The 24,690-nt window shown below is 46.4% G+C and overlaps 1 long non-coding RNA gene across 1 annotated transcript in view; it reads left to right on the top strand.

Annotated features, from left to right (window-relative positions):
* The first annotated feature begins 11,478 nt into the window (after nucleotides 1–11,478).
* LOC110334319 overlaps nucleotides 11,479–24,690 on the top strand; it is an 83,752-nt gene continuing 70,540 nt past the window's right edge. Inside the window, exon 1 of the long non-coding RNA XR_003845386.1 lies at nucleotides 11,479–11,619. This is a non-coding gene — a long non-coding RNA (uncharacterized LOC110334319). The remainder of the gene's footprint in view (nucleotides 11,620–24,690) is intronic.

Genomic DNA, 24,690 nt, shown 5'->3' on the forward strand with positions numbered 1-24,690 from the left:
TTCTGCTTCTGACAGCCATTGTTTTATTCAGCTTCTTCAGATCCCCATGCAAATAAGATCATATATATATATGTTTAAATATGTCACTTAAAGGAAAGGGAGTCCCCAGATCTAACAGATTTCTCAAACCTTCCAGGGAGTGACCTCTTTTTCCATTACCAATCATACTCCCAAGACGTAGCTTGGGGAATCACGGCCTAGATTCTTAGCAGTGTTCTGTCCTAAGACTATTTGGCAAGGAAAACCTGATCTGAGGGGTCAGAAGTTCGGAGTCCCGTCCTGCTGCCTTCCAAACAGGTGACCTTGAAGAAGCAACTGCCCCTTTGTGGTTAAGATTGAAAAAAAAACAGGTTCCGATGATTTCCAAGCTCCAGCTATCAGACCCTGTGATATCCTTTCCCGAGCCAGGAAGTCATGCCCACATCTTTCTCTCAGTGTAACTCAATCCAGGTTGGGGGAGCAGCAACAGACAGAAACAACTGCTGTTATCCCCCTTCTATCCCACGAGTCAGCACCAATCTCGTGCCAATTGTGTCCTTCCGAAAAGGATAGAGACCTGACCCGCCAGGCTTCACCTGTCCTCATGAAACGCTGAGCAGAGGAGACTAGGGAAAGGTACGGGGAGGGGAGGAGGAGAAACGGAGGGGGAGAGGTTATGAATTCACACTGAGCAAACCAAGCTTGTCTCATTCCTAGGCCCTGTGAACAGCTGTGGCCACAGCTGAAATATTCAACTCCACCAAATGACGACTTTCCCAGCTTGGCCCCTCGCGTGCACCAGTGAAGTCACCAGCCGCTCAGTTTCCCAGCTTAGTAATGTGTGGGTCAAAGCCAAAGACATATAAAGAACAGATGGCCCAAGCTGACAGGGACAACTGCTCCAAAATAGACTCACCGAGTGTGAGCTCTAACGCAAACAGGGGTGGGATTCTCCTAAGAGCATGCTAAACGTGACTTTGGCTCTTTCCAACCCTCCTCTGTTCCACTAGCATGTGACGGAGACTGTTGCGTTCCCCTGCTTTTCTAATTACTGACCTCAGAGAACTAATCCAGAATGGTATCTAAAGATGGGGTTCCCAGGACCCTTGGGAATGAAGAGCACGGTTCAGGTTGGCATTCACTACCTATTCACTGGGTCAGTGATAAAGTTGTTTAGAAACCAACAATTTCCTCTTTTCCTTCTTTATTTTTTTTGCCTTGGATACTTTCAGGGCTTTAAAAGTTCTTATCCAGCGACTTTTCCTTTCATAATTAAACATGAAATGTAAGACACAAGTGCTTGCACAGATGTGGCTCCTTGGCTAGAGTTCTTTCTGATGTGTAAATGACTCAAAAATGTTCCTACAGACAGAATCTCAGTGAGACAGCTGGGAAGTGTCACACTCTGAGGGTCTGTGCTGCTCAGAGGAGAGATGGGGCTGTGGTGCTGAGCAGGGTTTAGAAAGCTGACAGAGATGGAGAGAGACAAACTGTACTTATGTTAGTACATCAAGTTTGCTTTTGCTGATGTATGGGGACTAACGCTACCGTTAGCCTTTGGCTAGAAGCTGAATGAGCCCACCCCCGGAACCTTGACCTTCCTTCTATACACCAAGAATAAGAATTCGTCTTACTGCTTTTGACTTCTGTCTGACTAGGCTTTATTTATCTGAAACTCTCATCTCTCTCATCTGAGTGCAGGCACAAGAGACTGTGTGGATGCATGCATCTACAAGACTTGCTACGATTTTTGGGACCCAAGCCAGAGTATGTCCTTACTCCATAGGAATTCTCTGGGATGCAATCTCCCTCTTGAGGGCATATGTTTGCCATGGTGTCTCCAATGACAACCACCCCTAGAACCTACGGCAGTGTCATGCACTCTCACAGTTCTTCAAATGTTTACTGAGAATCTTCTATGAGCCATTATCTCAAAGATGTGCCTGCCTAATCTCAAAGAAGAACACATGCCACAAATCCAACATCCTAGTTGACTTATCCTGCACTTTTGTAACAGGAGAGTGTTTTTTATCGTCCTCTTCAACTTTTTAAATGTCGAGTTGCCCACGCAGCCAAAGCCTGTGCAATACAGATTGTGTCTAATTCAGAGAGCCTTGGTTCGCCGTTTTATGCTGAGACTCAATTAGTCACAGCATGGAGAGGTAGGTGATATCCAGAGCCAAGGCTGGGTCTTGCTATAATTCTCAAGAGGCTATGAGTACTTGGAGCCTTTGAAACAGGTACAGCTTGGTTATGGGTGGGCAGAGCTTAGATTAGAAGGTCTCCAGAGTGAATATCCAGGAGAAGGATGAGTGGAGGGACATCCGGTAGCGTCAGCTCATTTCACAGCAGGCTCCTTTGTGTGCACTGCTTGTAGTGGCAATCCTTGTGAGTAATTCCAAGCTTGAAGAAAGGGTTTGTGGGATAAAGTCTGGCCCATGGAAGGCTACACTTCAGTGCCTACCTGCTGGAGGAGGGGAAAATATAGAGTTGGTGCTCTGCATCGGTAGGTTCCATGTTCTCAGGTTCAGTCAAGCATGCATGACAATACTCGAAAAGATCAGGTCTGTACCAAGCATACCCACACACCCTTGTGATGATTCACCGAGTGATACAGTGGCTGCTTACATAGTCTTTGCATGGTATTAGGCATTAGAAGTATAACCTCGAGACCATGACATGTCTGTGGAGGATGTGTATAGGTTGCATGAAGAAGCCGGAAGCTTCTTTGAGTGTGTCCAGCTGGACTGGTCAGGATTCACATAGGTTAAGAGAAGATTGGTAGCTACCCGTCCTTGCTGCTTCTCAGAGCTGTGTTCCGCTGTCTGCCATCTCCACTTGCCCTTCTTTATAGATCTGCATGGGTTATGGCTGTCTTGAAGTCAAGAGTCAGAGTCTTAGATTAGTGCCAATGTTTTCTACAGTGAGCACTGTTGAGTAGGTGTCCCAGGATCATTAAAGAAAAGATCTTTGCACTGGGCCTCTGATCCCAACTGTAAGCTCAGCTGGGTAGTAGGGTGGTGATCCCCTCAATTATTGATCATCAGACTCTAGAAACTTCTCCTTCAGCACAGGGTGTGGCCGAGAGACCCACGCCTGCAGTGTGGAGAACACAGGCAGCTGGATGAACAACACTTCCGTCTTGAAAGGACTGTGTCCTCTGTAGGATGATGTGGGCTTTGCGAAGTCTCCATGTCCAGGCTCTCCAGGGGGCGAGAGACTTGGACACTACTTTCTCCCTAGAAGGCTTCAGAGCCTGCATCTCCCAGATTCCTCCCAAGGTACCTCTAGCACACCCAGATGGGAAGGGTCAGACCTTCACAGAAACACACCAGCACGTGCTGAGAAGGCTACATTCCCACAAGACAGGGGTTGCTCTTGTGTTCTTTAAGACACAGTTTCACTCAGAAATATGATTGCTACCTGAAACCCCAGCCCCTCTACTTATTTTCCCTTCATATTCACGTACCCTGCCAAGTCTAGCTTTTCAATTAACTTTGCAAGGTTCCCTTCCATCTGTTGCCAGTTGCTTAATAAAGACACCTGGTTCCCCTTGCCTGCTAGCCCCAGAGTGTCTGCATTACAGTAACAATGACTATCCTCAAGCAACAAGACTCAGCCCTCCATTCCTTCTGCCTTTCAGATGTTCTCTGCTCTGGTTCCAGAAAACCACGGTGGCTCAGACCTTTGTTACACTCCAGCCCTCTGTGACATGATGTACTATTTCCTCAAATTCTCTTCCAGGTTCTCCCTTCTCTCTGTCAATCTTGCTATGTACTCACCAACTGATCAAGCTCAAATACCCTAGCTTCCGTGAAACCCGCCTCCCAGTCTTCCTTTATCCATCAAGCTACTTATATGCTTGTCTTGGATACCACAGCATCCATGTGGCACTGCTTGGGAATTTAGCACATGGTGGCAGGATTTTAGTGTCTGCTCTTTCGTTCTTGCCTATGTCTTATTCAGATTTAGGTCTCTGTAGCCTTGACGGACAGGTTATATAACTCCTCTCATCTTCGTTTTCTGTTCATTTAGAGAGGCTACAAGACAAAGAGTTAAATATGATGAATGATAGCATACATTGCCTGGAACGTGGTAGCTCCAATAGACAGTCTAAGCTGATACTATTATATACTAGCTTAACATTGGTGCAGAGAGGCATTGTCTTCTGGAATATACCATCAGAGGGAAGGCTTCTATGCTCTGGGTTTGAAGGGATAGATTTTGAGGGGGGAGTGTAGCTGTTGACATTAGATACTCAAGGGAGCATTTCACCACAGGGCCGATGGCTCTCCTGGAGAGAAGACAACTTTGATTGGAACCTAGCCTCGAGTTGCTCGGGTGATATGGAGAGGTGCATGGAAATGACTGGCTTTTATTTTAGTCAAGTGAAGAACTGGACAGGGGTCAAGAGAAATCTATTTCTGTGAACGTCCTTTATAAATGTGTATTAACCTTTTGTGTGATCTAGTCTTAGGTAGTTCACCCCCCACCCCTACACAGGGAAGAGAAAGCAGACTTTTATTTAGGTGTGAGCACAGAGTCCCAGGTGCACTCTCCTTTCTGGTGTGAAACAGACTGGTGGTCTCTTGGAGTTCAGCAGAAAGTGATGTCAGCATGCATAAAGATTTGGGAGAAAACAAACCAATGTAAGGTCCAGCGCTGGGAAATACTGTTCCATTTCCTTCTGAAAGGAGCTCTCAGTGGTTCTGGAAAACCATCTGGAGAGATCCACTCCTCCCCCATTGCTTTTGTGCTCCAATGCTCTTGATTAAAAGGGGGAAGGGGGAGAACATAGTGTGTTTTATCCTCAAGCTGGGACTGGGGAGCAGGCAGCCAGCATGCTGTGGCCCATGGAGGGTTCTCCTGGATTGTTTTAAGAGCACTTTGCAGAGGCAGTCAAATGAAAGGCATGTGTTTCTTCATCAGGGAGACCTTCTCTTGGGGATATTTTATTTGCAGTTTTCTAAAGAGGCAAAGCCTCCACGCTTTTAATCTTCTGCACAGGAACGTCTAAACATTGGGAAAGCAGCACTAGAAAGCATGACCTCAGTGTCTCTGAAATCCTGCTCAGTCTGGAAACTTCTCCAGCCTGTTTGACCTTAGAGACTGGACTGTGTTGGATTTTGCCGGCGACAGCAAGTTTCGTTACAGTGTGGACAGTTCATTGAAGTGTTTTTGTCCCTGGGTTGTTTGGTCAGCCTCAGAGGAGCCAAAACCATGCTGAGAAACTCAGTCTTGAATGTGGAGATGTCCAAATATCTCCCGTGACATCAGAGTCACACGGGCATTCAAGGGCCACACTCATTTACTTCTCTGGGAAAGATTTCTACAAATTAAAAGTGGCTTAACAGGACACAAGTCTGCAGTGTTGTTGGTCAAGAGGTGGCAACCCTTTGTAAAAATTATGCTTTGACACCACAGGATAGGTGGACAAAGACTCTCCAGTTCCTTACGTGGAGGCTTTAGGAGGTTGCGTGTAGATTTAAGAATCAACAGGGACATTTGACCTTAGTGTAGGACATAGGAAACAAGGCGAGCTCCTAGGTAGCCAGGTGCAGTGCTCTATGGTTCTGTATAGTCAGAGCGATGACACGTAAAGTCACAGAGCGCTTGCTACGCCTCCAAGTCTTGAGAAAGTGGAACAGGACTTTCATTTCCTTGTCCTAGTTGGTTTTGTGACCAAGTGGTCCATATAGACAACTGGAACAGTAGAGAAATGTCTGCATCCAGTACAGCTTTATAACAAAACAGCCCAGAATGTGGACAATTCAAGCCACAAATAGCATTCACCCCGTGGTTTCTGTGGCTCTGAATTCAGGAGAGACCTAGGTTGGTAGTTCTGCTCAGGATTCTTAGTTGGTGGCTGGAGGCACCTGAAGGCGCAAATGGGGCTGGGGATTCTGCTGACAAGATGGCTACTGCACAACGGTCACAGAAGCCTGTCATCCTGAAGAAATGCTTACTGTATGGCACAGCAAGGGGCTTCCTCAAGGGTCAACTCCTCTCTCTCTCTCTCTCTCTCTCTCTCTCTCTCTCTCTCTCTCTCTCTGTGTGTGTGTGTGGTGTGTGTGCATGAGCACGAGTGTGGATAAGTGTGTGGATGGTTGGGTAAGGGAGAGACGGAGCAAGATACCATATATTGGCAGACTAACACCATTTTGGAAGTCATATACTGTGTTGCTTTTTTATTGCTGTGATGAACATCATGACCAAGGAAACATAAAAGGATGTATGCCTTTTTTTTTGTTGTTTTGTTTTTCGTAGTGTATTAGTCAGGGTTCTCTGAACTTATGGACTATTTCTCTCTATATTGAGGGAATTTATTGTGCTGACTTCCAGTCTGGAGTCCAACTACCCCAACAATGGTCAGCTGTGAATGGGAAGTCCAAGGATCTAGTAGTTGCTCAGTCCCACGAGGCTAGTTGTTTCAGCTGGTCTTCTGTAGAAGTAGGTTCCAACCAATGTGTGGCAAGTAAATGCAAGCAGGCGAAGAAGAGCGAATCTTCCTTCTTCCAATGTCCTTACGTAGGTCTCCAGCAGAAGGTGTGGCTCAGATTAAAGGTGTGTGCCACCATGCCTGGATTTGGGACTTGGTTTGTCCCAGGCTGACTCAAGAGATCTTGCCTCAGTCTCCTGAGATTAAAGGCGTGTACCACCTTGCCTGGGTCTAACCTTTTCATGGCCACTATGCCTCAAGAGCTTCATGCCAAGATCCAGGTCAGACACTTGTATCTTCCAGGCTCAAGGTCTGGATCACAGGTGAGCCCTCCAATTCTGGATTGTAGTTCATTCCAGATATAGTCAAGCTGACAACCAGGAATAGCCATTACAAGTAGTGAACTGAGTTACTATTATTTGTACAGGGGCAAAAATTAGGCTCAACACTTTTTTTATGAGTTAGATTTGTTCTTTGGACAATTTCATGTATTCTAATTACTCTCCTTCTCACATTCTGCTACTCCCTCCCTGTAATTTTCCTTTCTTCCCTACAAATCTCTCTCCCATAAGCACATCCTTTTGATCCATTGATCCCTGCATTAATTAGCACCATCTATATGATCACGGCCTGGTGGACTCACAGTGAAGACAGATGGAGGAGCCTGTGCACCTGTCTTAGAAGGAGCTCAGTCAACAAAGTAGTTGCCATGGAAATAAGAGAACCCAAGCTTTGATCTCCAGCACCTATCTAGGCAGCCGGAGGTAGGTGTGCACTTATAACCCTAGTCTGGGAGGCTGAGACAGACAGCTCTCACTGGACAGCTAGGTTAGCCACATCGATGAGACCCAGATTCAACGGGAGACCCTCTCTCAAAAGTTAAGGTGATGGAGACGTCTGATAACACTGTCTCATCACAACCGTCCTTAATCACGGTAACTGACCGGGGAAGACATTCCTGACAGAGCACGTGCTCTTCTAGTTCTCTGGAGCAGCAACGGCGAGGGGGATTTTCTTAGTTTTTTTGTTGTGAGAATGCTTAAAAATGGAAACACTGGCCGCCTCTGCCCTACGCACTCAAATTGCTCGAGTGTACCCAATTTTAATAACGGAGCCACTTAAATACGTCCTCATCTAGGCAAAGGCAGCTTTTCTGCATGGCTCAGGTGGGATTTATAATGTCACCTGAGTAATCACATGCTCACATACAAACTCCCACTCTGTTACCAAGTGTGACATCTGGTCCGTGGACACCATATGAAAATAATTACCCCATGGGTGGTGGTGTGATCGGATGAGAAAGAGGATGGAAAATGCCACAGAGGGAGGGAGGGAGGGGAGGTGGGAGGGAAGGGAGGAGGGGAAGAAGGAGGGAAGGGAGAAGGGGAAGTGGGAGGGAAGGGAGGAGGGGAAGGAGGAGGGAAGGGAGGAGGGGAGATGGGAGGGAAGGGAGGAGGGAGGCACCGAGTGGAGAGGACTCTTTAAGAATGGGACTTAGCTTGCAGACCAGAGGGGGATGTTTAGTCTGACAACAGAGAGCAAGGCTTGTGTGCAGTTACTTCCCAAGCGGTCAGACCTCAAGCCCTAAGCTCAGATTGGTACTAGGGTTGGCCCAGGCTTCTTGCTGCTCAAGGACCTTTTAACTGAGCTAAGTTCCTGTCACCCCTGGCAAGGGCCCTCCATAAAAGGTGTGCTGGCCCCCACTCACCCACTCCAAGGCTCCTGGGCTCTAAGGTAAAGTCTGCATGAGTCTTGGGAGCAAGGGAAACATCGAGACAAATGTAGGAAGAACAAAGAAGAGAGACTATCTTCCAGTCCTGGAGAGACACCAACCTCCCTCCCTTCCACCTCCTTCTCAGTCCTGGGCAGGGTGGGTGGAAGGGGGAGGGGTTCCAGTTTTTCCTGGAGTCAACTGTCAAAACTTTCCCCTGGGGGCTTGAGACCTTGCTCCCCTCTGAGATGCTCAGCATGTCGTCAAACCAGTTCTAACTCGAGAGACAGATGGCATCAACAGGAAAGATGTCTTCTAAGTCCCATCACCCCTGGGTGAAGGATTTTCAAAAGATGTTAGCTACATCCTGCACTGGGGGGTGGGGGTGGGGGTGGGGGTGGGGTGGGGCAGGCAGCACATCGAGGAGGCTTCGAGGATGGACAATGCTGGCAGAGCTTCCAGGGTGGCGGAGACACCACCTGCAGAGGGTCCTAGCTGCTTGCTGCAGAACAAATGGAGAAGAAAAACCATCCAGAAGGGGAGGTGGGAGCACCAGGCAGCGGGATGCGGGAGCATCAGGCAGGCGTTTGGGAGCAAGTCCATTTTATGGAGCTTGCAAACCTGAACTCAAATATTAAAAAATGCTTTCATCAGTCCTCTTAATCCAGAGAAATTCTTTTGGCTTAGACGCAAGGAAAAGTCAGCCCCTTAAGGGGAAGGCAGGCGGGGAAGGACGTAATGAGGATGTGACTCAGAGGCTGGAACTGCTGGCAAATGCTGCGGTGAAGGAGGCCAGGCGGAGGTGCCTGCAGACCATGGATAGCTCTCCCCTGCTTTTTATTGATCTCTCTCTCTTTAGTTATTAAAATGCTTGACTCTGCTCAGTGGGGGAAAGGTGAGAGAGAGAAAGAACAATTTTGTTCTGGCTCATTTTTTCTCCCTCTGGGGAATAAGGGCCCTCGGTCTCCAAAGCTGTGTTTTTCTTGGGGTTTTGCCTTTTAATAGGGGTTGAAGAAAGTGGTTATAGACATTTGAGGGAAATAAAGCCTGTGGTTTATTAACTGCCCTGGTTTTAATCAGTGGTGCTTTGAGCAGGGTAACATTAGGGTCGAAAGAATGACAACCGATACTGGGTTTAACCCCAAACTGAAGTCTTGTGGATTCACTGACAAAAATACGCCTGTTTCTCTGGCCTGGCTGGGGGTAGGGGCGGGGGAGGCTGTAGGGAAGAAAGGTTGTGAGGGGGGAGGGCTTTGTGAAGCCAACAGGGGGCAGGTTGAGGTTGTGAGGGGAGAACGGGGCTGCCTCGAGGATTCTTGTCAGCTGGAATTCCAGCTGCTAGGGAGTAAGGCTGAACGGGGCTGAACCCCTCGATGAGGTGAATAGGAGCGAAAGGAAGAGGCAGGGAGCAGTGGCCAGCCTTGCTGTAGCTGCTCCAATCCAGGCTGCAGAGCATCAAGTGCTCACAAATACATCTTCACAGACGGAGGCGGAAAAACTCAGGGTGGATGGCTGCCTTCCTCTTGCAGACCTTATACGCGTTATAAACGACATCATCTCTTCTATTTGGAAAGCTAGAGAGGACCAGGCCTCTCTTGGTGGCTTTTCAAGGTGACCCAGCTTGCCCTTGGAGGGCTTTCCCACCCTGCCCCTTACTTAGCATGGCCACCGATCTTCCAGCAAGGCTAAGCTGGTATGGAAATGCAGATCAAGCTCAGCTTTAGTCTACATCTTGATCTTGCACCATGTGTGTGTAGCAATAGGACCTCCTATGAGTGTTCTCTTCAGGAGCATCACTTGAGTTTCAGGGTATGTATCTGTTTAGGAAGAGAGTTAGCCTGTCTCCTACTATGGGCCGAGGGCTTCTCAGATGAATGAGATACACTGAGAGCTCCTAACTGGAGGACATATCCCACCTGTTCTCTTGGGTTCAGGGTGGCTTACGGTTCCCAAGAAGCAGAATGTTAGCATTCTGTTTTCTAAGTTCACGTGGGATTTATTTATATTATAGAAACTGGAAGAACAAAAACCACAAAGAATAATGAGATGTGTGAACATTTCCCTATTTATAATAATAGTAATAATATAATAGTTGTTGTTATTATTATTACAACATTAAATATGCTGTCGGCAGAGGAAACAATAGGATGTGACACTATATGTGTGTGTGCATATATACACACATATACATATATATGACTACATATTGTGTTATGCAATAGATAGATACTATATTGCAATTAAAATGACATATATTTTCAGACTCTCTTAGATATGAAGGACTAAGTATTTAATAGGAGAACAGTGAATGAACCAACTCATGCTGAGGTAGGGCAGGGACACTGGCTTTCCTCTTGGTAAGAAGCAACTTGTGAATCTTCACAAAAATTTAAAAATTTAGAACAGGATAGAGAGTCTGATCTCTTAAAAAATGAAATGATATTCTAATTCATGCTGACCTCATCTCCAGAGCATCTCTCTCTCTCTCTCTCTCTCTCTCTCTCTCTCTCTCTCTCTCTCNCACACACACACACACACACACACACACACACACACACACAGACACACACTCATATACACAATCAGACAGACAGACACAGATATAGATACAGAGACACACATGAACACACACACACCCAACTTACACAGTCACAACACAGACAGACAGACAGAGATATACACACATAGAGACAGACACATGAACACACACACAGAGACACACACTCATATACACCATCAGACAGGCAAACACAGATATAGACACACAGAGACACACATGAACACACTCATACACACCCAACATACACAGTCACAACACACACACACAGACAGATACAGATAGAGACCCACTCATGAACACATAGACACAGATATAGACACACATAGACACACACATGAACATACACCCCACATGCAGTCAGACAAGACAGACACAGATATAGACACACATAGAGACACATATATGAACATACACACACACCCCACACACAGTCAGACAGATAGACACAGATATAGACACACATAGAGACACACACATGAACATACACACAGAGACACATGCATCGTCGTCCTTCGTAAGTAATCCACCCACGTGGGAAATCTGATAAATCTGGCGATGTAGACATTGCTTTTGTTGGGCTGAATCTTAGGTGTTACTGGCTGGATCATCTTCCTGTTTTTCTTTTCGGCATAGTTATCATCTTTCTCCTCAGGGATAAACCCTGATTCTACAAGGCCTTAAATGAAAACCTGCTGAGTTCTCCCTTGGTCAACTGCCGCTGCACTGGCTCAAGCAAACTTCAAATCGTTTTGGGGCTTGTAGTCCCACTGCCTTCGGAACACTGCAGACAGAGCAATGAGAAAACTAGGGAGAGTGCGAGAATGTGGGCTGGGAGCCAATCAAATCTCCCTTCTTCAGTTTCATTTGGAGGCCAAGAAGACAGCTCTGTCAGAGAGATTTGGCTTGGGTCCTGGCTTGGTCATGTGATCTGTGAATATTTATCTATCTTGTTCTCAATAATAACAATTAATAATAAACCGCCTGGCTGTGCCCTGGAATAAAGGATTGGATGTCTAGCGAAACAAGTGCACAGCAGCTCCATTTTGTAATGTTGCTATCAGATCAAGCAAGATAAAATGTGCTCAGTACTTGAAGGAGCAACTATCCCCTTAATATTATTATTTCTTTCTCTTTGTCTTTCCCTTTCTCCCTCTGAGCACCCGTGTGTGCTGTAAGCATGTGTGTGCAGGTCGGCATACCACGTGCTCATAGAAGGATACAGTCTGATGTTGGGATGTCTTCCTCTATCATTGCCTACCTCTAAAAATAGTACATTTACTTCTGTCAATCGATTGATTTATTGATTGATTGACTGACTGATGCTTATTGGAGAGGGATGGGCTGTGCCTCAGAAGTTCAGAGGATAACTTCTGGGAATCAATTCTCTTTCTGTCATGGGGCCTGGAAGATGGAACGCAAGACATAAGGTTTGGCAGCCAGTTCCTCCACCTGCTGACCCATCTCTCCAGCCCCCCGTCTTATTTTTTTGAGGCAGAGTCTCCCACTGAACTAGGGCTTGCTATTCTGGCTAGACAGGCTGGCTGGCAAGCCCCTGGTGTCTGCCTGTCTTTGCCCCCAAGTCTGAGACCACAGATCCCCAAGGTTAATCCTAGCCTTTATGTAGCCATTGGGGATGCAAGCCCGAGTTCCTCCTGCTTGTGCAGCAGAGATCTCACCCTCCGAGCAGCGATCTCCTCAGTCAGCTAGCACATCCTCAGCTAGCACATCCTTAATGCCAATATTTCCTCACTTACATTGAACTAAAAACAAATTGTAGAATGAGCTGAGAAATCTACTAGAAACTCCTCTTTAGATAGACGTTTAATATTCGCTTATTTAAGAATGATTGCTGCCGTGGGTAACATCTGAGGAAGCCATCAGGAAGGATTCAGATAATTATCTGCTTTTAAAAGGACTCTAAGCACAAACAAGTAATGCACACAGACCTTCCCAGGGTTCTCAGCCCAGAGTTCCGTGTTTGCCTTGGTACCCAGTACAGCCAGCATAGCTTCGTAAGGGCGCTTGTAAAGAAGATCTAGTTATGTTGGAGGCTCAGTTACAAAGGCGAATAATGTCCAAGGCACTGGGGTGTGATGCTGCCACAGGATTGGGGTTGAGCACCAGGAAGCCAATGCCCATGAACCATTCTGTCCTACAGTATAGAGGAGGGGAATGGGTCTCCTGGAAGTGACATTAGAATTTGTGACTATTCTGGAAGCTGTGGGCATTGTATGTTTTACTGAAACTCTGTAGTTCAGGAGGCAAGGGCATCAGAGCTGAAAGGGGTAGTCTTTCATGGTAATGTTTTCTGATGTGTTCCTGCTAGCAGAGTTTGGGGAAGTAGTCTGCGTATGTGGTTGACAATGGGATGGGGTGTGGTGGTTTTGCCCTTCCTACATCTAGACAAGTATCCACTCAGTCCAGGGAACTCACCGATGGTTGGTGAGAGGGGGATGGGCATGGGGTGAGAGTAGTGTGGGAATACAGAATTCCCCCAAGTGTTCTCTAACAGTTGAAAGAAGACATAAATAAGGAAGAAAGACAAGGAACGGCGAGATAGAGAGCAGAGCTGTGTAATGTGTTCATCACAGGGGACATCTGCAGCTCCCAGTGGTGGTCTACAGCATCCCTTTAGGAATCGGGCACAAGGGAACCCACAGAGTCTGTCCACAGACTGAGCCATGGGTGACACTGTTATCATTTGTGATTCTCCTTCCTATACACCTGTCACCATCCTTCGGGCCATTGTGGTCTGCTTTCTCTAGTTGTGGCTGATGTCACTCTTTACCTTAGGGCTCTAAGGCATTCTGCCTTCAGCAGTGGACTGCTTCTGAGTCGGGCATGGCAGAAACTCCCACAGACCACTCCTTTGAGAATGTAGTCACATCAGTAGTGAGTGGGATGACATCTTTGCTTTAATGACCGTGTCTTTGTGTGTGTATATGTATGTGTGTATATGTATGTGTGTATGTGTATGTATTAGCGTTCTCAGAACTGTGTTTCTTGTCAGTCACAAACATCCAAAGTCTTAAGTGCTGGTGAGGGATGGCCAGCTGATGGGTCTACCTGAGAGTCTAGTGGGAGAGTCCTGGTTTTTCTCCATGGCTTTCTCATGTGACTTCACAGCTGTGCAACTTAGCTTTTTGGACTCATGGGTGGAGGTGAGAATGAAGTGTCTCTTAGCTGTACTTTTAAACCCAAATGTTCCACTTTTAATTACTGTTCCACTTTATACATTTGACTATATATGGATAATGAATAAACAGATATAATGTCATTGTCTTTAATTTTTACTTCTTGATTTGTTGAGAATTGAAGATGTAAGTTCTTCTAAGCACACCTGTTGTGTTAGGGTCCCTCAATAATGCAACAACTGAGGTACAAAGTCTGTACTCATCATAGACATGCATAAGCTCAGGCCATCCTGACATACAGACCCTTCCCTTGTCCATGTATACCGCTGCTGTATACATGACTCCCCAAAGCTCCACATCTGGTTCCATGGCAAGGTTTGGATGGTGTGCCGGTGGGGTGGGGTTGTTTGCTCTGTCATATGACCCAGTCAACACGGGAGGGTGAGAACCACTCCTCTCCCTGAGAAAACATTGGGAGTGGATTTCTTGGCAGTGTGATTTAGTCCTTGGAATGAGTTCTCCTATGAGACAGTGTTTTGCACAGTGCAGGGAACCATGGGGTTGGCCTGGGCTAGCCGTCTTGGGAGGCATGCGTCATAGGTTTTTCAGTCTGTGGCTCCTGGGGTACTGTGTACCTTCCAATTGCCTCTCTTGGACAGGGAAGCATTCAGACTTCGTGGCTCTCTGTATGTTCTCTTAGAAGTCAAGGTAGCATGGAAGCTTGTCTACCCTGTATAGTTTGCAAACGTCATTGTACCCTGGCAACTATGACCGTATTGATCCTGGCAATTGCTGTTATATTCTGTTTCTGATAAGGGTATACAATGTCTGATTGCTCTCAATAAAATGGCCACAGGTTTCCTTTTGCTTCGAACCCTCCAACTGGTCTGCTTTCATTCCTCATGGCCAGATCAGGTGACCTTGGACTGACAGGTCAGTAATCTACTCCAAAGTCTTACATAAGTCAGGAGGGAAACACATGGTACTACAGATTGGGTAATTTCCAAGTCTTGTGGAAGAGATGTTTACAGAGATGTGGGCAGGGTGGTGAGCAGTCACGGGGCCAATACCCTGGAAAATGGCCACGGCAGGAATAGTTATCAAAATACAGGAAAGCTTTATGGGAAGGTCACCTTCAGTCCATCAACACATCTGGACAGCCTCCATCAGAATGGCCTGTGGGCACATCTGTTAGTATTCTCTTGATGGATGATTGGTGTGAGAGGGCCCCACTCACTTCAGGTAGTGCCAACCCTGGGCAGATGGTCTAACCTGTGTAAGAAAGCAGGCCGATGGGGAACGAGTCAGAGAGCAGCAGAACTTCACCAGGCCTCTCTGTCCTAGTGTCGGCCTCCAGGTTCTTGTTTTGCCTTCCTGCTCTGGTTTGCCTCAGGGATGAACTATGCCATGGAAGCATAAGGCAAATGACTCTTTTTTTTTTTTTTTTTTTTCCACAATGTTTATCACAACCGTAGGGACCCAAGACAATCTTGGGACACATCTTTGTTTCGTCTCATGTTGACTAACACCTTTCTTGCTCTGCTTGGTTTGAATATTTTCTTTCTGGCTTTATCACCTGCTCTGGAGACCTTCCACAGTGGTTGACCCTACCACTATTATTTGTTCACTATAAATATGCCCCATAACATAATCAAATGTTCTGTCTGTCACATCTGGGCACTGTTATCTTGGTGCTTTTATCTAACAACTTCAACTTCTGAACAGGACCTTTGGAGTCCTGTTCATCCTGACAGGCAAACCATATCATAGCAGCAGAACTCCCCCCCCCCCCATACTGACTCTAACTCTCCAAACCCACCTCTCATTTCACAGTTAAATGGGCAATGGATGGCAGAAGAGTGGTACAGCCTTCTGACCCTTTGTCTTCTTGTTAATTGTATTACTCATGCTCCCTGACACCCACCACGTTCCACAGCTTCTACAGAGAGTTGAGGGCATCACTGTGTATGTGCATTTTCTATCTGGATGGTAAGAGCCATTAGAGACCAGTGCAAGTGTGTTCTGATACCTGAGACATTGCAAGTCCTGGAGTACACACGTGACTCTCTGGGTAAGCAGATTTGCATGGCTTGCTACAGTCTCTCTGGCCTCCTTTGAAGCATAGTGCTTAGAACAGTCTGTACTTAGCGGTTTGATTCAGCACTGTGCCGGAGGCATAGACTTGTGTTCCATTTCTTTCAATTGTAGGCTCACTGGGTGAAGAAGGATAAACTTTCTACGTAAATTAGACTCTGAGAACTCTCCCAGTGGAAATGCCATCCGGTTCTGATACCTCCCAGGCAGTTGGCCTAGTTTCTTTCATGCTATGGTTTAAAACTGACCCATGCGTTTTTCCTTCCATCTCTCTTGCCTGTAATTATTGCTGTCTTCCTGCTGGACTCTTAATCTTCCATGATGGTTCTAGTGACCTATATGGCCTCTTCTGTGTGGGTAGTTCAGTGGAATCATGGTTGTGATTTATCTCTTAGCTCTTACTCACACACATGAGCTGCAAGAGGTCCTGGACTGTGCCATAGCTTAGAGCTAGAACAGGTTTTGATCTTCCACCACCACCACCTTCACCATCAGCCTTGACTTTGTTGTTGTTGTTGTTTAAAGATTTATTTATTCTATGTATATGTGTATACTGTAGTAACTGTCTTCAGACACACCAGAAGAGGGCATCAGATCCCATTTTAGATGGTTGTGAGCCACCATGTGGTTGCTGGGAATTAAACTCAGGACCTCTGGAAGTAGCCATCTGTCCAGCCCCTTGAGTCTTGATTTTAGTGGGGGAAGAAACGGAAACGCTGGATGCTCTTATCAAACAGTGGCCTGAGTATCCTACTGTACTTACCTGCTTTCCTCCCTGCCTCCTGGGGCCATCTCATGTTGAAGTGACTGGAGATAGGCCTAACAGGGAAGATCTGTGGCTTGCCTGTGGCTGGGTTGGCTGGGAAGGTAGGGGGTGGGGGAGGCAGAAATGTGAGTCTTTCATCCTGGGCTCACCTGCCACCATGGTCCTAGCTTTTGCTGGACTTACATCTCACCACACCAGGACTTACTTCTTCCAAGTCTCTCCTTGGTGTTAAGTCACAGCTAGACTTTCTACCCTGGAGGTTTCTCCACTGAAGGTGTCTGGTTTCAAAATCTGGGCTGTGTTTTCAAATAACATTTCAGCACCTCAGGCAATGACATCATGGCAAAAGTGACAGCATTAGCTCAAGTGTTGGTACAGCGGGCAATGGCAAGAAATCACCCGCCCAGTGAGTGGGCTGCTTAGAGAAGGGCAGCAGAGAGAGTGTCACCTCTAAGTGGTATTTTTCCACAAAAATTTAATTAAAAACCATGGCTGGGTCAGTATTTATAGCATGCTGCCAGCCTCTTCCTTTGGATGGAACATTGCTGAGTGTCAGTCAGGATTCAGGGGTGGTTGGAGCTCGAGGAGGGAAAACAGCTTTGAGAGGTGCTGTGGGATTCCTCCATAAGGTGGGGGGCATTCAGTGCTGAGTGTCTATGTGGGGGAGGGTGTCCCACTTGTGAACACTGGCTTTGCAAACTCAGATGGCTTCAGAGAGCCCCTTCAACATTCATTTCCTTTTCTATCAGCTTCTTCCTTCCTCTTAAGAAAGAAATGCCAGGGTGGACAGTGGTTTTCTACTATTACTCAGATACACAGTGTTGTTACCATTACTCAAATATACAATGTTGCTACTATTATTAAAATATACAATGTTGCTGCCATATTCAAATATACAGTGGGTTTGAATTATAACTCTTTTATTGAGGCAACTATTAATAACATTGCTGGCTTTGTTTTTATTTACTGAATCCCTATCTTAGAAATGAGACTTTAAACCTCATCTCTCAAATCTACGAAGCCCCCAAGGAGGTGATGATCTTACTTCTATTTTAAGTGGTAGAGCAGACAGAGTAACTTGCTCTTGGCCATTCAGCCCCCACACATGAGTTTGACTTGGTTGTGTTGCTTTCCAAAACAACAGCAATAACAATAAAAGATAATCACGGCGATATATAGTAAGTACCCAATAAAAAGGAGCCATTATTCAGCAATTAGAGAAGTGTACATGGGCATGTGGGTACCACTCTCTTCCTGATCTGGGGCCAGGAGGCCTATCATTACAAGACTGGCTTTGCATTTTTAATTGGATTAAAAATCAGCTTCCCAAGGAAGCTGTGTCTCCTTGGGTGCTGTTAATTCTCAATTCTTGGTGCTGGAGAGCCATGTCCTGAGGGGATGACAGGGTTAGAGCATGAATTCACAGAGACCATTTGAATAAGAAAGAATGCCAGAGTTCCAGGTAGGAAAGAGTGCAAGGTCTCATGCCTCCCCTTGTTTTGAGAAGATGGGCATGCCCTGTGCCTAGGTACTTGCTTCTCACTGAATTTTGTATATGCCTACCATATTTTCTGGCCACCCTTTCAATTAGATGGAGTTGTGTGACTTGTTCCAGCCAATGGAAATGGGAATACAGAATCTTTCTTCCTGTCCAAGAAGAGGTTTGTTTTCTCTGTTCCCTTCTGTCCCCTATGATCCTGAGAGCTGAGAAGGCTGAACTGGAGGGTGCTTCCCCAAATCCCCTCACACATTATTTTATTATCCCTCTGAGGGTCTGGGCTTATTTATTATTACAGCAGAACCTGACTGATTCTGACTTCTATAAACGTGTACTGATTTTCAGGCCTCTTCACAGTCAGCATCTTTAGAGATCTGTCTGGATCTTGCACAGGTTGTGTCATAACTGTCATAACCATTGTGACTGCATATGTACAGTTTCCATTCTGTGTCCAGAAAACAGTCTTGGTGTAGTCATTCACTGCCCCTGGCTCTTACAGTCTTTTTGTCCCCTCTTCTGTGATGATCCTTCAACCTTGGGAGAAGGGAGTATGATGTAGACATTTCATGTAGGGGTGAGCAATGTCTTCCCCTTTAGGATAAGCAATGTCTTGTCCTGTGGGGATGAGCAATGTCTTATCCTATAGGGCGAGCAATGCCTTCAGTACAAGCAATGTCTCATGTAGGGTAAGCAATGCCTTGTCCTCTGCACATGAACCAGTTGTGGCTCTTTGTGTTAATCACCATCCGCTGCAAAAGGAAGACTCAGTTTCACATTGACTTCTCCTTCTTTGAGTCTCAAATTTAAGGTACTACCAGAGTATATACTGCAGCCCACCATTTCTGGGACCTTAAGAGCTCACCTTGGCCCGTGGCTTCAGATGCTAGCCATTTGTCTAGGCCCTTCCCTGTCATCCCCATTCTAATAAACATGGAGAAATTAGTATGTGTTGGGGGAGAGAGACAGCTCAGCAGATCAGAGCACCAGTTGCTTTTCTAGAGGACCTGGGTTTTATTCCCAGCATCCACACGGAGGCTCACAACCATCTGTAACTCCAGTTATATGAGATCTGATGCCCTCTTCTGGCCTCCATAGGCACCAGACGGTCACATGGTATACAGACATACAGTCAGGCAGAATACTCATACACACTTAAAAACTAATTTATTACAAAGAACTTAGTGTACCCATCATGAGCCATTGGTTGTCCTACCCCTCCCCAGATTCCTGTCTTGTCAGTGGCTCCACTCTCTCTCCAGTTGAGCAGACTCTGAGATTCGTCTGTGATTTCTGCCAAACCTTTACGTTTGGTACAACCTATCATCGAGTTCTGTCTAGTCTCACGCCCAAACACCCCAGCTTTCACATGTCATCCTAGTTCACAGCTGCTAAAGTAATTCCAGACATTTCCATCACTCACGTGTGTTAAGCCTCTTGTCTTTGGTTCTGCCTCCTGTACCCTTACATCACAGTACAGGGCACCAGTTACAAACAGAAATGAGGTTGCCCTGTACCTAGTGTCCTGTGGCAGTTTGAATATGCTTGGCCTAGGGAGTGGTACTGTTAGGAGGTGTGGCCTTGTTGGAGTAGGTGTGGCCTCATTGAAGGAAGTGGGCATGGGCTTTAAGACCCTCATCCTAGATGCCTGGAAGTCAGTCTTCTCCTGTTTGCCTTCAGAACAAGATGAGGAACTCTCAGCCCCTCCAGCACCATGTCTGCCTGCCTGGACACTGCCATCCTTCCTGCTATGATGGTAATAGACTGAATCTCTGAACCTGCAAGCCAGCCCCAATTACATGTTATCTTTTATAAGAGTTGCCTTGGTCATGGTGTCTGTTCATAGCAATGAAAGCCCTAAGACATGTTCTTTTGTGTTACTTCCAATAATAATTCAAATACCATGAGATAACATTACCTGGGTAAGACGCCAGATCTGCTGCTGGCTAAGTCTCTGCCACCCCTCCCCTACTGTCCCCATCTGTGCTATTCACTAGCTTCGAGCCCACCAGTTTCATTTTCTCCCAAGCATCACCCCAGATTTCACCTTCTCAGAAGAAATGTCACAGTGTTCCCAGGTTGAGGAGACTTAAGTTCCCACTGCCTTTTCCTGCTTGCCTTATTTCACAGTCCTATCATCTCCCAAAGCAATAATATATATGGTTATCACTACACGGAGCAAGGACATGGGTTTAATGAATGCAGGCATTTTTATCTCTTCACTCTTATCTCATCACAAAGAAAAGCACTCTTGAGGTATCAATAAACCACTCACCAATAAATGAGCGAATCCATAAGTACTTTGTTAAAGCATGTTCCTTATCTTTGATCACAGTGACAGAGTGCCTGACATACGTGATCTACAAGAAGGGAAGACTTATTTTGGCTCATGGTTTTAGACATTTTAGCTCATGGTCGTACCATCCTGTCTCTAGACATGTGGGAAGACAGAATGTCACACCGTGAAGTGTATGATGGAGTTAAGTTGGTCATCTCCTAATAGGCACAACGCAGAGGTCAGGGAGCAGGACCCAGACAACCTGCAAGCTGTCATCCCCAGTGGCCCCATGTCCCAGTAGCACCATCAGAAGAGGACCAACTCTTTAGCACACAGATCTTTGGAGGACATGTAAGACATACACCGTGGGAAGTCCAGTTCTCAGAAATAATCTGTAAGCTTAGCCTGACATGATGTTGCCAGGTATGTGGTTTGAGTAAGAATGGCCTCCATAGGCTCATAAAGGTGTGCCCTTGGAGTAGGTGTGACCTTTAAGTGGGTGTGGCCTAGAACAGATGTGGCCGTAGAATGGATGTGGACTTGGAGTAGGCATGGCCTTGGAGTAGGCATAATCTTGGAGTGGGTGTGGTCTTGGAGTAAGTGTGACCTTGGAGTGGGTGTGGTCTTGGAGTAAGTGTTGCCCTTGCTGGAGGAAGTGTGTCACTGGGGTGGGCTTGGAAGTTTCAAAAGCTCACACCCAGCCTGGTGTTTTTTCTCTCTCTGTTTGAGTTTGGATCATGAGGTAAAGCTCTCAGTTACATCTCCAGTATCATGTGTGCCATCGTTCTCTCTGTCCTGTAAAGCTCTAAGCCAGCCCCAGTTAAATGCTTTCTTTTATTAGAGTTGCCTTGGTTGTGGTGGCTCTTCACAGCTATATCACCTGGAATTTTCTACCATTCCTGGGTCCCTTCCTGGGTATGGCTATGTTCTCACCTCATTGTAGTTTTTCCTTCTCACCAAAAGATGATGTCAAGAAATGAGGAACTGTTGGAAGGATGGCTCAGTGGGCAGAAGACTTGCTGTGTAAGCACAGGTTCCTCGACACTCACATAAAAGTGGTGTAGACAAGCTCTCTGGAGCTTGCTGGCCAGCCTGGCTAGCCGAAACATAGAGCTTCAGATTCAAGAAGAGGCTCTATCTCAAGAAAATAGGGTGAGGAGTGATCATCTGCTATTGATTACTGGTCTTCATATGTGAATTCTTATGTACATGGGCACACACGTATGCACACATGCACACACATAGACAGATGATAGATAGATAGATAGATAGATAGATAGATAGATAGAAAGATAGAAAAAAAGAAGATAAATAGAAAGAAAGAAAGGAGATAGATAGATAGATAGATAGATAGATAGATAGATAGATAGACAGATAGATAGAATATGCTTTCCTACAGTGCATTCCAGTCCAGAAGGGTGTATGTTCAACCTTCTCAACACACCCTTTTAGAATATCCTCTTGGGACTTCAGAATCCATATCCAGGGCCTTGTGGAACTCATTCACTCCTCCTTTCAATGGCAGAACAGCATGTAAATCTCTAGGTCTGGGGGTGGCCAGGGTCAGCTGCAGAGAGCTGGGTGCAGGTGGGCTATCGATGTGTATGCTGGCTTGGGTGGGCTATAGATGTGTATGCTGGCTCGGGTGGGCTATCGATGTGTATGCTGGCTCGGGTGGGCTATCGATGACAGCTTCGCTGATTTGCATCCAAGGCTTCTTGCATTGCAAAGTAGAACCTGGAGTGGCAAGAAAAGAGGGCAGGCAGCAATGGAGGGCAGGTGACCGTGGAGGGCTGCCTTCTCTTGTGCCAGCTGCAGCATGAACTTCAAGAAACCTGCAAATGCTACACTGAGTCCTCGCCATCTAGCCCTGATAAAGGACAACAGGGAATAATGCAGAGGCAGAGGCAGGTCTTTCTAAAATTGAACTTTCTCTCTCCAGTCTCCTCCTGTGACCATTACCTTGATGAATCCTGACTCAAGCAGGTGAGGCAGAACAGCCGTTTCTAACACTCTGGGCTCAGTGGTCTTTAATAAATGATCTCAACCCTTTGGTGTCATGGATACATCTGTATGAATTCACTGAATCAGAGTGGTGCTGCCAGACCTGGAAGGTTTGGGGGTTTATTTTATCTTTATCACGTGTGTGTGTGTGTGTGTGTGTGTGTGTGTGTGTGTGTGCGCACATGAGTGTGGGTATCCATGGAGGTGTGAGACACCGGAGCTGGAGCCAGGTGGCAGTGAGCAGCCTGGTGTGGGTGCTGAGAACTGGACTCTGGAAGAACAGCAAGTGCTCTTTACCGCGGACGCAGCACTCCACACTCTGCCGGAAGGTTTTGACGAATCCACTGCTGACAGAGAGCCACTCGGAGTCCTTTCGTTGTCTATACCCTAGAAAGTGATATATCATGGCCGTTGGGGGAATTTGCAGAAGCGCTGACTCTGCTGGTTCTTGTTGTTTGGATAAACCCTGACCTTGGGTTGACTTCTTTACTTTGCGTCTGTCAGTTGGCCCTAGAGGGTGAGATAAGTCAGAAATGATTCTATACTCCAGTTTTCAAAAGTAGGAAGTTCAAAAAGCAAATCCCCAAGCTTCCAAATACCAGTGATTTACAATGTTTCTGAATGTAAAATCGAAACCTCGCCTCTCTGAAGAACTCCTGGGACTTCAGTGATTTCAAATGAAGGGTTCAGTGTCTATAAAAGAGATGACCGTAGTTAGTTATGTAAAACCTCTCACAAAGTGAGAAAGATAGCCTCTCTTAAATTCACCTTTAAAATGTTCTTGGACTTTTTCAAATTTGCATGATGTGCAACACACATCATGACCTCCTGTCAGTAATGAACGCTCACCTACAGGGCCCATGGGTCACCTTTGTTTACGAAGTGCATTATAGCCACACTCAGTCAGGGCATTGCGGACCACTTGAAATTGACATGCCTTAAACAAACAAACAAACAAAAACCTTCGAGGGTAACAATACGCTGGAAATCCTAATACGTGTTCTCCCAGTTTAGAAAGTAGACAGTTTAGTGGCCGAGGCAACGGTGGCAAAGTGCTTGCCATTGAAGCATCGGGGCCCAAGTTTGACCGCCGGCACGCATACAAAGCTGGGCATGATGATGCCTGCCTGCAGTCCCATTGCTTGGGAGTGGGTGGGGCAGAGACGCGTGAATCCCTGGGGCTTATTGGCTAGTCAGCTACCTTCATCCGAGAACCTGAATCCCAGTGAGAGACCCTGTCTCAAAAAGCTCATAACCTTCATGTGTATACACACACACACACACACACACACACACACACACACACACACAGAGAGAGAGAGAGAGAGAGAGAGAGAGAGAGAGAGCTAAATAACTTAAGTTTGGACCTGCCAGTTTTATGGTATAGGAAATTCAACTCCTTGTTACATGTTTTAATGTAAAGTACAGCATCGAACACAAGTTGCTTCTGGCAGGAAACAGCCCTGTGCTTATCTGTACAACTCAGTTTTCACCTCATCCTTTGCAGAAATTGGCCCAAGTTCAGTGTGTCTATATACCTATGTGGCACACCTGCAGCCAGGGCACCTCCAGTTTCCACGTTCCCAGGCAGCCCTGAGCCAGAGAACAGAGCACACTCTATTTCCTGGTAAGCCACTCCTACCCTTCCCAGAGGCCAGATGTAGTCTTGTGTCTCAGCACTGTCTTGCCCTCACATCTTCCCAGCAAGAGCAGTGGCTTTGGTACCTAGCAGATGGGGACTGGTGTGCATATATCTGTCCCTGCAAGGAGGGAGCTATGGAGGTGATCTGGGGCTTGTAATCAGGATTTGTAATCTGTGAGCTGAAAGGACCTATCCACTGACTTGGCCAGTAAACAACTCTGCTAGTCTCCTTTTTTTCATTTACATTAAATAACACCAGAGCATGGGGTGGATACCCAGTGGGAGAGCTGACACTGTGTAACTCATTCACTAGCAGATGCTCAGGCAAATCTCAGCTGTTTTCTCCAGTGACAGTGGTCTGACAGGGAGATATTTGTTCAGGTGACAGGCCTAAGGCCCCTAGATCTATCTGCCACTCCTAAGAGCACCCATTGAGTGCCGAAAGACATCAGAGTCCTGCACAACGCCTGTCGTGCTTCAGTACCCCAGATCCGACCCACTCTTCACAATGATGGGTTGAGGTCTGGGTAGCCACAGGTGATCATTCCCAGGAGCTTAAGCAGGCACATGCATCCAGAGAAAGTGAGT

This window comes from Mus pahari, chromosome 16 (genome assembly GCF_900095145.1).
Source record: "Mus pahari chromosome 16, PAHARI_EIJ_v1.1, whole genome shotgun sequence".
NCBI classification, from domain to species: Eukaryota; Metazoa; Chordata; class Mammalia; order Rodentia; family Muridae; genus Mus; species Mus pahari.